The sequence below is a fragment of the Mus caroli genome, chromosome 3, assembly GCF_900094665.2.
Source record: "Mus caroli chromosome 3, CAROLI_EIJ_v1.1, whole genome shotgun sequence".
NCBI lineage: Eukaryota > Metazoa > Chordata > Mammalia > Rodentia > Muridae > Mus > Mus caroli.
In genome coordinates, this window is record NC_034572.1 from 1,963,234 (window position 1) to 1,976,172 (window position 12,939).

Below are 12,939 nucleotides of genomic sequence, written 5' to 3' on the forward strand. Positions count from 1 at the left end.
TTTGAGTTAGGATGTTTTTGCATTTTGCATTTTCTTTGATTGTTGTGCCCATGTTCTCTATGGAATTGTCTGCACCTGAGATTCTCTCTTCTATCTCTTGTATTCTGTTGGTGATGTTCTCATCTATGGTTCCTGATTTCTTTCTTAGGATTTCTATCTCCAGACTTGTCTCCGTTTGGGTTTTCTTCATTTGTTTTCTACTTCCTTTTTTAGATCTTGGATGGTTTTGTTCGATTCCATCACCTCTTTGCTTGTGTTTTCCTGTAATTTTTTAAGGGATTTTTGGGTTTACTCTTTAAGGATTTCTATCTGTTTATCAGTGTTTTCCTGTAATTCTTTAAGGACTTCTACCTCTTTAGCAGTGTTCTGTATTTCTTTAACTGATTTATTAATGCCCTTCTTAAAATCCTCTCTCAGCATCATGAGACATGGTTTTAAATTTGAATCTTCCTTTTCAGGAGTGTTGGGGTATCCAGGACACAGTGGTGGGCATACTGGTTTCTGATGATCCTGAGTGTTATTCGTTTCTGTTAGTAAGATTCTTACATCTGCCTTTTGCCATCTGGTAATCTCTGGTATTAGATGTTCTATTTGTCTCTGGCTGGAACTTGTTCCTCCTGTGATTCTTTAGTCTCTGTCAGCACTCCTGGGAGTCCAAATCTTTCCTGAGTCCTGTTGGTTAGAGCAGTTTGTGCAGGAAAACTCTCCTCTTTCAGGGAAGGCACACAGAAATTTGGAGCTCAGATATGCCTCCTGAGTCCTGGGGTCTGAGCCCTTCCTGGAGGCTGACTCTCTTCTGGTGGGTAATGTGCCCATGGGTCTGGGTCTCAGCTCTGTCTGCTTGCTGAGGATGAAGACCAGAATTGACCCTGTCCAAGAAGCTCTGGTGCTTCTGCTGCCTATTTGCTCTCCTGTGTAGACTGGTCTCAGTGACCCCAACCTCCTGAGTGTGCTAGGGCCTGCTGCGTTTGCACCCAAGATGGCATGGGGCTGGACCCACCAGAACAAATCCCTGTCACTGGGTATGAGGGTTTCCTTTGTTCCTGCTGGCACAAGACCCTCCAGGATTTTTTGGAACAGATGTTGCATTCCACTCACCAGTGATCCCAAGATACTGGGTGTTCTATGGCCCACTGTGTTCATGCCCAAGATGGTGAGGAGGGTGGAGCTCACCCACCACCCCAGAATGAACCCTAGCCACTGGTCGGCAGGATTCCTTTGTCTTTGTTCCTGCTGGCACAAGACCCTCTGGGATTTTTGGAACCGATGTTGTGTTCTGCTCACCAGTGATCTCAAGATCCTGGGTGTGCTAGGGTGCCTGCAGTGTGGAGAGTCCTCTGGGGACCTTGGGACCCTCCACAGAGTTCATGCCCAAGATCGTGCAGGGCTGGCGCCAACCAGAACAAACCCCAGCCACTGGTAAGCAGGTTTCCTTTGTTCCAGTTCCTGCTGGCACAAGACCCTCTAGGATTTTTTGGAACAGATGTTGCATTCCACTCATCAGTGATCCCAAGATCCTGGGTGTGCTAGGGCCCACTGAGTTCATGACCAAGGTCCTAACCTCTTCTTAATGTAAATCTGTGATGCTGAGAAGCCGGGTCTTCTACAGAGAAAGACCCTTCTATTCGGTAAAGGATGAGATGTAGTAGGCAAATTAATGAATGCCCTTCCTCTGAACATAGTTGTCTTAGTCAGGGTTTCTATTCCTGCACAAACATCATGACCAAGAAGCAAGTTGGGGAGGAAAGGGTTTATTCGGCTTACACTTCCATACTGCTGTTCATCACCAAAGGAAGTCAGGACTGGAACTCAAGCAGGTCAGAAAGCAGGAGCCGATGCAGAGGCCATGGAGGGATGTTCTTTACTGGCTTGCCTCCNCTGGCTTGCTCAGCCTACTCTCTTATAGAACCCAAGACTACCAGCCCAGGGATGGTCCCACCCACAAGGGGCCTTTCCCCCTTGATCACTAATTGAGAAAATGCCTTACAGTTGGATCTCATGGAGGCATTTCCTCAACTGAAGCTCCTTTCTCTGTGATAACTCCAGCTGTGTCAAGTTGACACAAAAATAGCCAGTACAATAGTCATGGTTTAAATCTCATCGCTTGTAAAAATATTACCTTACAAGGCAAACGAGATATTGCAGATGGAATAAAGTTTAAAGGGCTTAAAGTTGTGATAATATCCTGGATTACTTTTGTAGGTCCACTGTAATTCTGAAAATTTAGCCCCCCTGTGTTGAGGGAAAAATTAAAAAGAACTGCCAGATCCCACTATATGCTGGGCACTGGTGGGCCACATGGCTCCAGCCAGGTATTCTCATCTCAGCAGGCTCTCTGGCCTGGAGTTCTAAAATCTCTCCACCCAGCTCGATAAGTTCCCACTAGCGGGTCGCTACCACACCAGCCCCGTGCTTCAAAACTCCCATGGCTTTTGTGGTGCGCATCTGGCAAACCCATGCTTTGCCGCCATACCTTTTTCTCTTGAACCCAGACAAGCTGCTGTGTGAAAGAAAACGCAACACTATCCCTGCTTGTGGACGTTGTACATCGTGGTGCGCACTAGGCTCCGCACCACGATGTACAACGTCCACAAGCAGAGTAATGCAAAGTTTTTGCTTTAGTAGTTCTGGTATCTTGTTAATCACAGATGATTCTTCAGCCCCAGCTAACCAGAACCACAAAATCTTCACAACCAAAGTAACAATGGCCCTGAAAAGAGTCTTTAATTTTCCCTCTGAAATTTCACAAACCAGGCCTCCATCTTCTGCACTGTTCTCAACATTATCTTCCAAGCTCCTACACAACATCTGACAGAGCTCTTAACAACAAATGGATCTTCAAGCCCAAAGTTCCAAAGTCCTTCCACAGTCCTCCCCAAAACATGGTCAGGTTGTCACAGGAATACCCCACTCTGCTGGTACCAATTTGTCTTAGTCAGGGTTTCTATTCCTGCACAAACATCATGACCAAGAAGCAAGTTGGGGAGGAAAGGGTTTATTTGGCTTACACTTCCATACTGCTGTTCATCACCAAAGGAAGTCAGGACTGGAACTCAAGCAGGTCAGAAAGCAGGAGCCGATGCAGAGGCCATGGAGGGATGTTCTTTACTGGCTTGCCTCCNCTGGCTTGCTCAGCCTACTCTCTTATAGAACCCAAGACTACCAGCCCAGGGATGGTCCCACCCACAAGGGGCCTTTCCCCCTTGATCACTAATTGAGAAAATGCCTTACAGTTGGATCTCATGGAGGCATTTCCTCAACTGAAGCTCCTTTCTCTGTGATAACTCCAGCTGTGTCAAGTTGACACAAAAATAGCCAGTACAATAGTCATGGTTTAAATCTCATCGCTTGTAAAAATATTACCTTACAAGGCAAACGAGATATTGCAGATGGAATAAAGTTTAAAGGGCTTAAAGTTGTGATAATATCCTGGATTACTTTTGTAGGTCCACTGTAATTCTGAAAATTTAGCCCCCCTGTGTTGAGGGAAAAATTAAAAAGAACTGCCAGATCCCACTATATGCTGGGCACTGGTGGGCCACATGGCTCCAGCCAGGTATTCTCATCTCAGCAGGCTCTCTGGCCTGGAGTTCTAAAATCTCTCCACCCAGCTCGATAAGTTCCCACTGGTGGGTTGCTACCATGCCAGCCCCATGCTTCAAAACACCCATGACCTTTGTGGTGCGCATCTGGCAAACCCATGCTTTACTGCTGTTTCTTTATCTCTTGAACCCAGTCGATCTGCTTCGAGAAGGAAAAAATCCACACAACCTTAGTTCAGAAACAATGGTAACTCAACCACTGGGCACAACTACTAGAATCCTAGTCTTGTAAACCATATTAAATCTAAATTCTACAGTGGCGAATCCTGGCAGATTTTCCATAAGCCGAAAACACTAGTACCTACAACTTGCCCTCTTGCTATCCCTGTCCAGAAAGCCTCTAACTTTTTCCTGCTTCCTCTGTCCAAACCAGAAATTGCACCTACTCATCTAGTGATTGAATCCTTTACTCATTAGGGAATGGTTCATAAGGAGTCACCTGGGTAGGTGACTCATTCCAGACAACTCCTCCTGTGAAAGCAGAATTAACATCAAAATACAACAACACCAGGACAATCCATAACACCCCTTTCTAGCTGTGATCAAGAAAGACTGCAGTGCAAGGAGGAGCTGATACCCTCAAGCTAGGCTTTTAGGATGTAGCTACCAAATGCAAAGTTCAGAGAGACACTTCAAGAAGTTAAAGACACCAGCTGCCAACCTACAAAGAAACAAAGATGTCAGTTGTTCTATTATTGCGCTGCATTGGCTCTGGATAGAAGCTGGTGCCGCAAAAGATTTGGTTAGAGCTGGTGAAGAGAACAGGCAGTCTCTCCAGAGTTGATAGACATCCAACCTGGCAGTGCTTGAAAACCTACACTGAACTTCTGACCCACAAAACTATGAGAAAGATTTATGTGGCATTAGCCCACAATGTTTACAGTAATCTGTTGAACACCAAGGAAACTCTAATACAGGGGCCGTGGGGTAATAATTCAAGACATTCAAGCAATGTGCTAAAAGGGAGTTTTAGGGAAAACAGTGTAAATATTTAGGGATATGGGAGTATTGAAAAAAAGGCGTTTCTGGTTTTGAAAAAGGCACATGGATCTAATTTTAAGAAAGAGGTATTTTTCATAAAATTACATGGTAGCTCAAGGTATTAAATCATGTGTATTAAAATAACAGCTGTGTGGTATGTGAAATGTAAGATATCTATTTGACAATTAGTGCTAAAAATGTCTGCATGAATTAAAAACTATTTTATAAAGAAAAATACCACTCAAAACAAAACCAATGTTTTTAATAAATAAATACACAGGTTTAGATATAACCAAACTGGAGCCAACTTCTATTGCACAATAATTCACAGCATAAACAGTTATTAACCTCTCATTCCAGTCTGCTCTTTAAATTTAGAAATCTTTCCAAATCATACAGTATTAGTCTCAGGATAGAGTCTTGAATGTTGTTCAAGGAAATGGAGCTGAAGACAATTAAATTTTTAAAAAGGAAAAGAAAACCAAGTAATCCAGCAACAAAGAAGAAGGCATAAGAAATCAATATGATGCAAATAGTGTCTTTTCATATTGCCTTTTTTTTATTCTAAACACACAACCTATCTAATAGACATACAAAAACATATATTTTAAATGAGAAAAGTAGCAGTGTGAATAATTTAGAATAGGATATGATTGGGATGATTATTTCTTGTGGGAGAAGTTTACATGTGGCTTTCCATGGAATGAGAGTTACATGATTCACAGTTAGCCAATATTTGTAATTAGGTTAAATTCCATTAGAACATACAGTTTGATCTGAAAGCTACGCAAGACTTTATTCAACAATTATGAGGCAATTGGCTATGGGATAGCAACTCTTACAAAACTTACATAAAAGTCAATAGGAATGCCAGGACTTTTATATTTATTCTTTAAACAAAACCAAAAACTAAACAAACCCCAGAACCAATGGAACCAGGTTGACATCGAGGTCCCACTCTGTGCTTTTCTCTCCTTTCTGAATGCTTCCCAACAAAGGGGATGGATGCAGGATCGTGGTTTGGCACATCTGGGGAATTTTGATCATGTTGCCACCAAGTCCTGATCTAAAATTCTTGGGAGAAAATACTTTGAAGTAAGAATAAATAAAAGGTTAATTGGATTGATGGCTCCCATTTATGTTGTCTAGCTCCAATAATTCCACACCTGACTATCAACTTCCTAAAGATTATATAGCAGGAGCATCTTCTCACAAATATTTATCATTTATTAAATAAATGTAACACAAAGAGTAAGAAGCAGCATTGCTATCAGCCGTGAGAAGACTTGATATGAAACCATAGTGGGGTTATTAGTGACATTATTTTTAGTACTCTTTTAAAAACTAATCTGGCTTTGCTGAATTGAATGGGCTGCATTTAACTAAAAATGGTTTGTAGATATTTTAAGGCCAAATGCATCAGGTCAGCCAATACATTTACATGGCACATTTCTCTTTGAAAGGGAATACATAAACTTTCTGCTACAGGGGCTTCTTTGCCTTAACATAGCATCATGCATTAGCAAGTCCTTTGCACTAGAGAATGAATATGGATCATTCTTGACTTTCTTAATCTATACTGCTACACATTATCTAAGTCATCAAAATATTACGTTTGCAAGAAGCCTGTGTTTTATTGTTCTTTTTGGAAAATGTTTTAGTAATTTAGATCACGTATCACTTGAGTGCCTTCCAGGGGTGAGAAAGAAATGTAAAATTATGCTCCTGACAGCAGAGAGTGGATTTAAGCAAGTTAACAAAAGAATTAGCTGAAATGTTTTTTTTTTTTTAGCAATAAATATGGTTAAAACACAGTTTAAAAAGAAAATGGAACAAGCATGTTTTAATTAATTAAGTAGCTGTGTTATAGTGAATAGGCTACTAAAGAAAACAGATTAAGTATGTAGTCCCCGAGTAGTATAATACTGCATGGTTTTAATCAGAATATGAGACCAAATACTGCAGATTACAGAATGTTCAGGATCCGTGCCTTCATGATCCAATTACCTCTCAATGATTGGATCCACCAGCTGGGGATTGGGTGTTTAACTCATCAGCCTTTTTTCTCCCCAACTTTTAATTGATTCTTTACAAATTTCACATCATGTACACCATTTGGAGTCATCTCATCCCTTTGAATTGGCCTTCTGCCCTTGGAAACTCCAGCCCAGAGAAAAACCAATTAATCAAATAATCAATCAATCAATCATACCATCAAACAAACATTAACAAATTATAGAAATCATCCCATCGTGGAAGTTGTAGTGTGTCACAGTATACCCCACTTACAAATGTTTATTTCAATGAGTCTTTGGTCTGATTCAAGGCTACATGGTGGAAGGCAGGCATCTGTGTAAAAGTGGGTTTCTGAATAGCACTCAAAGAAAATATCGCCTTAGATATATTGCCGAAATTGACTCTTACAAGGTACTACTGAAGGAATCCAAACACCAGAAGGTACTAAGTTTCAGAAGTTTAGTTCAAATTGTCATCATGGCAGGGGGCATGGCAACATGCAAGCAGACATATGTGGGGCTGTGGGTGTAAGGGAAGAGGGGAGAGGGAAAGAGTGCCCTAGTCCCACCAGAGTTTCTGTGCTCTGGGCAGGCAGAGGCGGGAGGACTGCTGAACATTTTTCACTCGGCCCTGGGTGGACATCTGGCTGTGTGAAGCCAATGACACCACAAAGCGGGGGCAGGGGTGTGTGGACAAGGGGCAGCCCCCAATACCAGGGGCTCCAGGGTGACACTCTCAGTCCCAGAGATACAAGAAGAGGGAAGAAGGAGAGAGGTTCCCACGCAGGTGAGAGTCCTTAGTCCTGTCCGTGGTTGGAACACAGGAAGGCCTTCTGAAGGGAGATTAGGCACAGCTCATTAGGAAAAAGCCTATCCCATCATCCAAGTACAGTGGGCCTTGATGAACAGAGACAGTCTATGGTTTTAGAACTTTATTGTAGAAAGTCAGGGGGAAAGAGAAAAGGTAAAAAGAGAGAGAGAGACTGGCCATGGCCAAGAAGAGAGAAGGGGGAAAGAAAGAAAGAAAGAAAGAAAGAAAGAAAGAAAGAAAGAAAGAAAGAAAGAAAGAAAGAAGGAAAGAGAGAGTAAGAAAGGTAAAGGCCTAAAGAGAGAAAAGCTTAGAGAGTAAGTGGGAGAGTAAGGAAAGTAAAAGCTTAAGAGAGCCAGGAGGGGCCAAGCAGCCCCTCTTATAGTGCGCTGTGTTATCTTGCTGTTTCTAGGTAACTGGAAGCAGTCTAGCCTGAAGGTCAGAAGCTTGGGACATTGTCTACATGACTACTAGCCACACATTTCTCCTGTGGGGGCTGTAGGGGTGGTAACTTCGACAGGAGCCAGGGGTCCAGGAGCCATGAGGGAATGCCTTCCGTCCCATGTAGGTGAAAATTATCACCACCGGGGTTCTACCTCAGCTCTACTGGAGACCAGACTATCTGTGCATAGCCCATTGCCCCATAGACACTGTGCTGGAGAAGTTGCTGGCAGTTCTACATCTTGATTCACAGGCAAGGTGGTGGGGGGAGGCAAATGCAGAAAGAGACATTGGGTCTTTCTTGGGCTTCTGAAACCACAAAAGCTACCCCCAAGTTCATAAATCACTATTATACAAAACAAAACAGAATTTTCACTCATAATTTAGGTTACCAGAAATTATAAACCGGGATATGATTGATGTTCTTCAAAAGAAGGCTTTTTTTTTTCCAGAAGGGAAATATTTCCTAATTTCTGGGATTTTCACAATAAAAATCAAAACAGTTTTAATTATGGTCATTTGGGCCTATTGGTAGAGTCCACTGGGAACATGTGACTTAAAAGGTGCTGGTAAGGTAGAAAGGAATGGAAGAGAAACTGTTATGCCCAGGTCTTTGTATATTCAGTCTCAGAGGCCAGGTCAAGTGTCAGCACCTGGCTTAGATCACCATTCTGGTCGATGAGCCAGATTTCCCCGGGGTTAAAATGAATCTGGGCTCTCATTTTGGCTAGTAGATCTCTCCCCAGTAAGGAATACGGGTACTCAGGAATGCTTATGAGTGAATGGGTTACCCATCCTATCCCGAAGTCCACTGCTTTTCTGGTAGTCCATAAGTATTGTTTGGTGTCGGTGGCCCCTAGGACCCAGGATTTCTTATTAGACAAAGGCCCTTCAGCCTTCACAAGCACTGAATGTTGTGCTCCAGTATCCACCAGGAAATCTAGAGGCTTCCCCCCTCACACACACACTCTAAGGGTTACCATGGGCTCTGGGAGGGGGTCTGCACCCTGACACTCCCAGTCTTCATCTTCCTTGGTGATCATAATCTTATTTTTGGACTTTCTTCACAGGCTTTCTCTGGCCCAATGTCATATGTCTTACAATAGACACATGGTTCTTACCTAAAGCTGGTTGGCAGCCTTCTCCAGGATCTCTCCCCTCTACAATGTTCAAGAGCTGGTGTTTCCTTTCTCTCGGGTCCGGGTTACCATTGGCTAACAGGACCATGGCTAGATCTCTGTTTAATATCTTTGCTGTCTTAATCTTCTTTTCATCTTTAGTTCCCCTGTTATGATACACTTTCTCTAAAACCTCCACCAAATCCCTCAATGACTTCTCCCCTAGTCTTTCTAACTTCTGTAACTTCCTTCTAGTAACTAGTGCTAACTGATTTATAAAAGGCAGTGCCACTGTGTTAGAATTCTCTGTTTCCTCGGGGTCTATGTGTGAGTAATGGCAGAAAGCGTCTATAATCCACTCAAGGCTTTCATTATCTTTCTTCCTGACATCATAAACCTTAGCCAAATTTGTAGATTGCTTGACAGCTGTCCTGAGGTCCACCATTAGACACTGGGGATAAACCCAGAGACTTCCTTACCCGTACCCATATTATAATACCAAGCTGGTCTCCTGAGAGGAAACCCCTCCTCGATATCAGCTTGGATCTCAGTTAGAGTGCCATTGGCTCCTGGATATTCTTCTGGGCCTTCAGGATGATGCGTTCCTTTTCCTCTGTTGTAAAAAGAATCTTCAGCAACTGCTGACAATCATCCCAAGTGGGCTAATGGGTAAAAAGAATGATGTCTAAGAGAACAATGAGCTCTTTAGGGTTGTCAGAGAACCTAGCATGCTCTCTTCTCCAGTTGCAAAGATCAGCAAAGGCCAATACTGACAGGCTGATTTCCCTGTTCATTGACTGGCCCTGTTGCCCTCAGGGGTAAGATAGTGGAATCTGCCTCTGGTTCTACTGCCTGGGGTGGCACCGAGGCATGCTTGGCTTGCTACTAGTCCCCTGTACTGGACTTCCCTCTATCCCCGAGGTGGACACTATTAGAACATGGGTGCTCCCTCTGCAGAACACATGGATAGGAATAGAGCCAGTGGGGGACGCTGACTCTGGTAGGGAAATCCCCCTCGGTTGGAAATATGGACGCAGGCAGGGTCTCAGGTGTGAACTCCGGGGATGAAAACGCATGCTCAGGTCCCTTGGTGTAAGCACAGGTCCTGCAGGCAGGGTCTTATCTGAGACAGGGGATGCTGCTTCAGACAGCACTGGTGTCTGAGTGTAAGGTGGTGGGGAAAGGACCTCTTCTGTCCTGTAAAATGGGATAGAGGGACTCTGAAGATTTGGGGACTTCCCGCTTTTGTTTTTCTGGATGGGCATTGTTACTGGAGGGCAATAGGAAAGATTTCATCCAAGGTGGTGGGTTGGCAACCAAATCTTTCCAGACACCGATGTAGGGCATTTGTTCTGGATGCCTCTGCACCTTCTGAAACACTATGTCTTCCACCACTAGTACAGTAGGAAGGTGGAAAGTTCCCTATAGGGGCCATCTGACCCCGAAGGCAGGCCACTCTGAGCTGCAGTATGTGTACACTTTCTTCGTGTTCACATTCACCAAAAGATTGTGAGCTCTAGTTTTCATGTCCTTAAAATGAGCTAAAACAACGTTAAAAGGGTGGGAGGGAAGAGAGTGAGAGTTAACCTGTTTCATTGCGTTTGTCACAGTCCAGTATAACGCGAGATAAAACACTACCAGAAACACTACAGACAAACCCACATGCACAAAATAGCCATGTTGTGACTGGAAGCAAAAATAAATACAGGCACTACAGCTCATAGACTCTCACCTCTGAAAGGGGAAGCAAGATGGTGATGAAAGCAGTCTGTGCTGAGGTCTCTCCTCAAACACAAATTCTTCTAATTGATGGACAGGAACCTCATCTACCCTGGACCTGAGTCCAGGAACATCTTCCTGACGCCTGCAGTTGTGAGGTTGTAACACTAGTGCGTCTGCTCTAGCCACTTCTTGCTGCTTACACCATTACCTCGAGGCTTCTCCTGATGCCAAAATATAGCCAGAAAGAACAGATGCAGACAATACAGAAATGCTGACAAAGACTCACCGTAATTGCAGATTCCAGAGATCTGCTGGGGAATCCTGGTGGACGAGCCCCAAAAATGTTATGCCCAGGTCTTGGGATGCCCAGAAGAACTCTTAAGAAATTGCCAACCCGATACAAAAAAACAAAAGAGCCCTTTGTTCGAGTCAGACTCGGATGAAAAACCTTCCCACTGCACTGGGTTAGGAGAGTGGCCCTATGTCTAGGGGGTCCACGTTTTTATATAAGCATAAGCAGGGAATCTCGGACTTCGAGGTGGCGGGGGGAGGTGACAAAGGAAGTCATCCTTCAAACATTATATCATTTGTTCAGGCAGCAGGCAGAGTCATGCAAGTGGGCCGGGGAACTAAAAGTAACTTTATGATGCTACCAGGAACTAGTCTGTTTTTACAAAGTAGCCACAGGTGTCTGGGAGCACATCATTGCCCTTTCCTCATGACTCAAAAGTAGGGCATTTATCTTTGCAAGGATGTTTGGTCTTCGCTTCTCCCAAGGACAGGGCCCTTCTACACTGGGAAGTTCTAGCCATCTATCAGGGAGAGTGCCAGCCTTGGTGACATGGGAACTGAGAGATGTTGCCATTTGTCTATTCCCAAGCCAGCATATATCACTCCATCTTAGGGAATGCCACCATGAAAAGGGGAATAGCAATATTTAGGTGCTAGACCAGGCCTTTTCTGAAAGGCTGGGGAGGGGAGGGGAGCTCCCAGGGAGTGTTGAGGAAGAACAGGGGGGAGGGGAAGCTCTCTGATCAGTGAGAAAGCTCAGAGACAGGCTGCCTGCATCTCTTCATCTTCATCTTTGGTTAGGTAAAACGGCCTTACTTATTATATATGTTAAGAACACTGTAGCTGATTTTTAAAGAAAGTACAAATACATAAAAATAAACTTGGATAACTGCATCTACGATAACAGAACATGTGCTGTTTTCATAAAAATAAAAATGTACCACCTACCTTTACCAGGAAAGTTAGATACTTGGGAAGTGGTTTAAATTACCTCTCTGACATAAATACTCAAATAAATACTCTGATGCTGAAGAATTGTCTTAATGATCAAGAAACAGCACACATTTTATATCCATTTTCTCTTTTATATGAACAGGAAGGCAGCCTTCTGTATGGTTAGATTGGGCCCACACAACAACATGCTGACCCACACTGTGATTCACACTGCTGTTGGCCCTAGAATTCAAACAGGCCTGGTCTGTACAACCCAACATCCTTCATCTTTTGCCTCATTGCATCTTTGTATCTCATTGTATCTTTCAAAACCAATGGTCCCTCCTACTTATGTGAATTAATTAACCCTAGAGGATCCTGGTCCATATTTATTTATTTATTTCCATTACAAATGTTGTCCCTCTTTCTGGTTGGTCCCCCCTCCCAGAGTTCTTCACCCATCCCAGCTCCCCTTTGTTCTTAGAGGGTGCTCACTCCCCCACCCCTACCTCCCACTCCATACCACCCACCCCCACCTCCCACACTGCAACCACCATATTACCCATCCTCCAATATAAGTATTTTTCCGTAGGAAGGCTAAAGAAAGGAAACAGAAACTTTGTAATGATTGTGTTTATTTTCTTCTTGGTCTGGGCCTTCACCAAGTGAATTCTTGGTTCCACTTCAGTTTCACACAGTGTCTAGGTCCATCCTTTCCCTTATCACAGCTTACTAGAGTTTCTAGGTATGGATCCTACCCTGTTTACCTGTCCAGTTGCCATTCCTACTTACAGTTGACCTCCTAAGAACAACAGAGAAAACTGACATGTCAACCATCTCAAATACTTAAGTTCCTTCTAGTAGGTGTTGATTAGTTGCTTCTTTTTAAGTAATACATTGCTCAAGCAGGAGGATATTAAGACTTGGTGGAACCACATAGCTCTATCACTTGTACAAAATGTAAGAAATTGGCAGTTCCTCAAAAAGTTGGACAAAGTACTACCAGAGGATCCTGCAATACCTCTCCT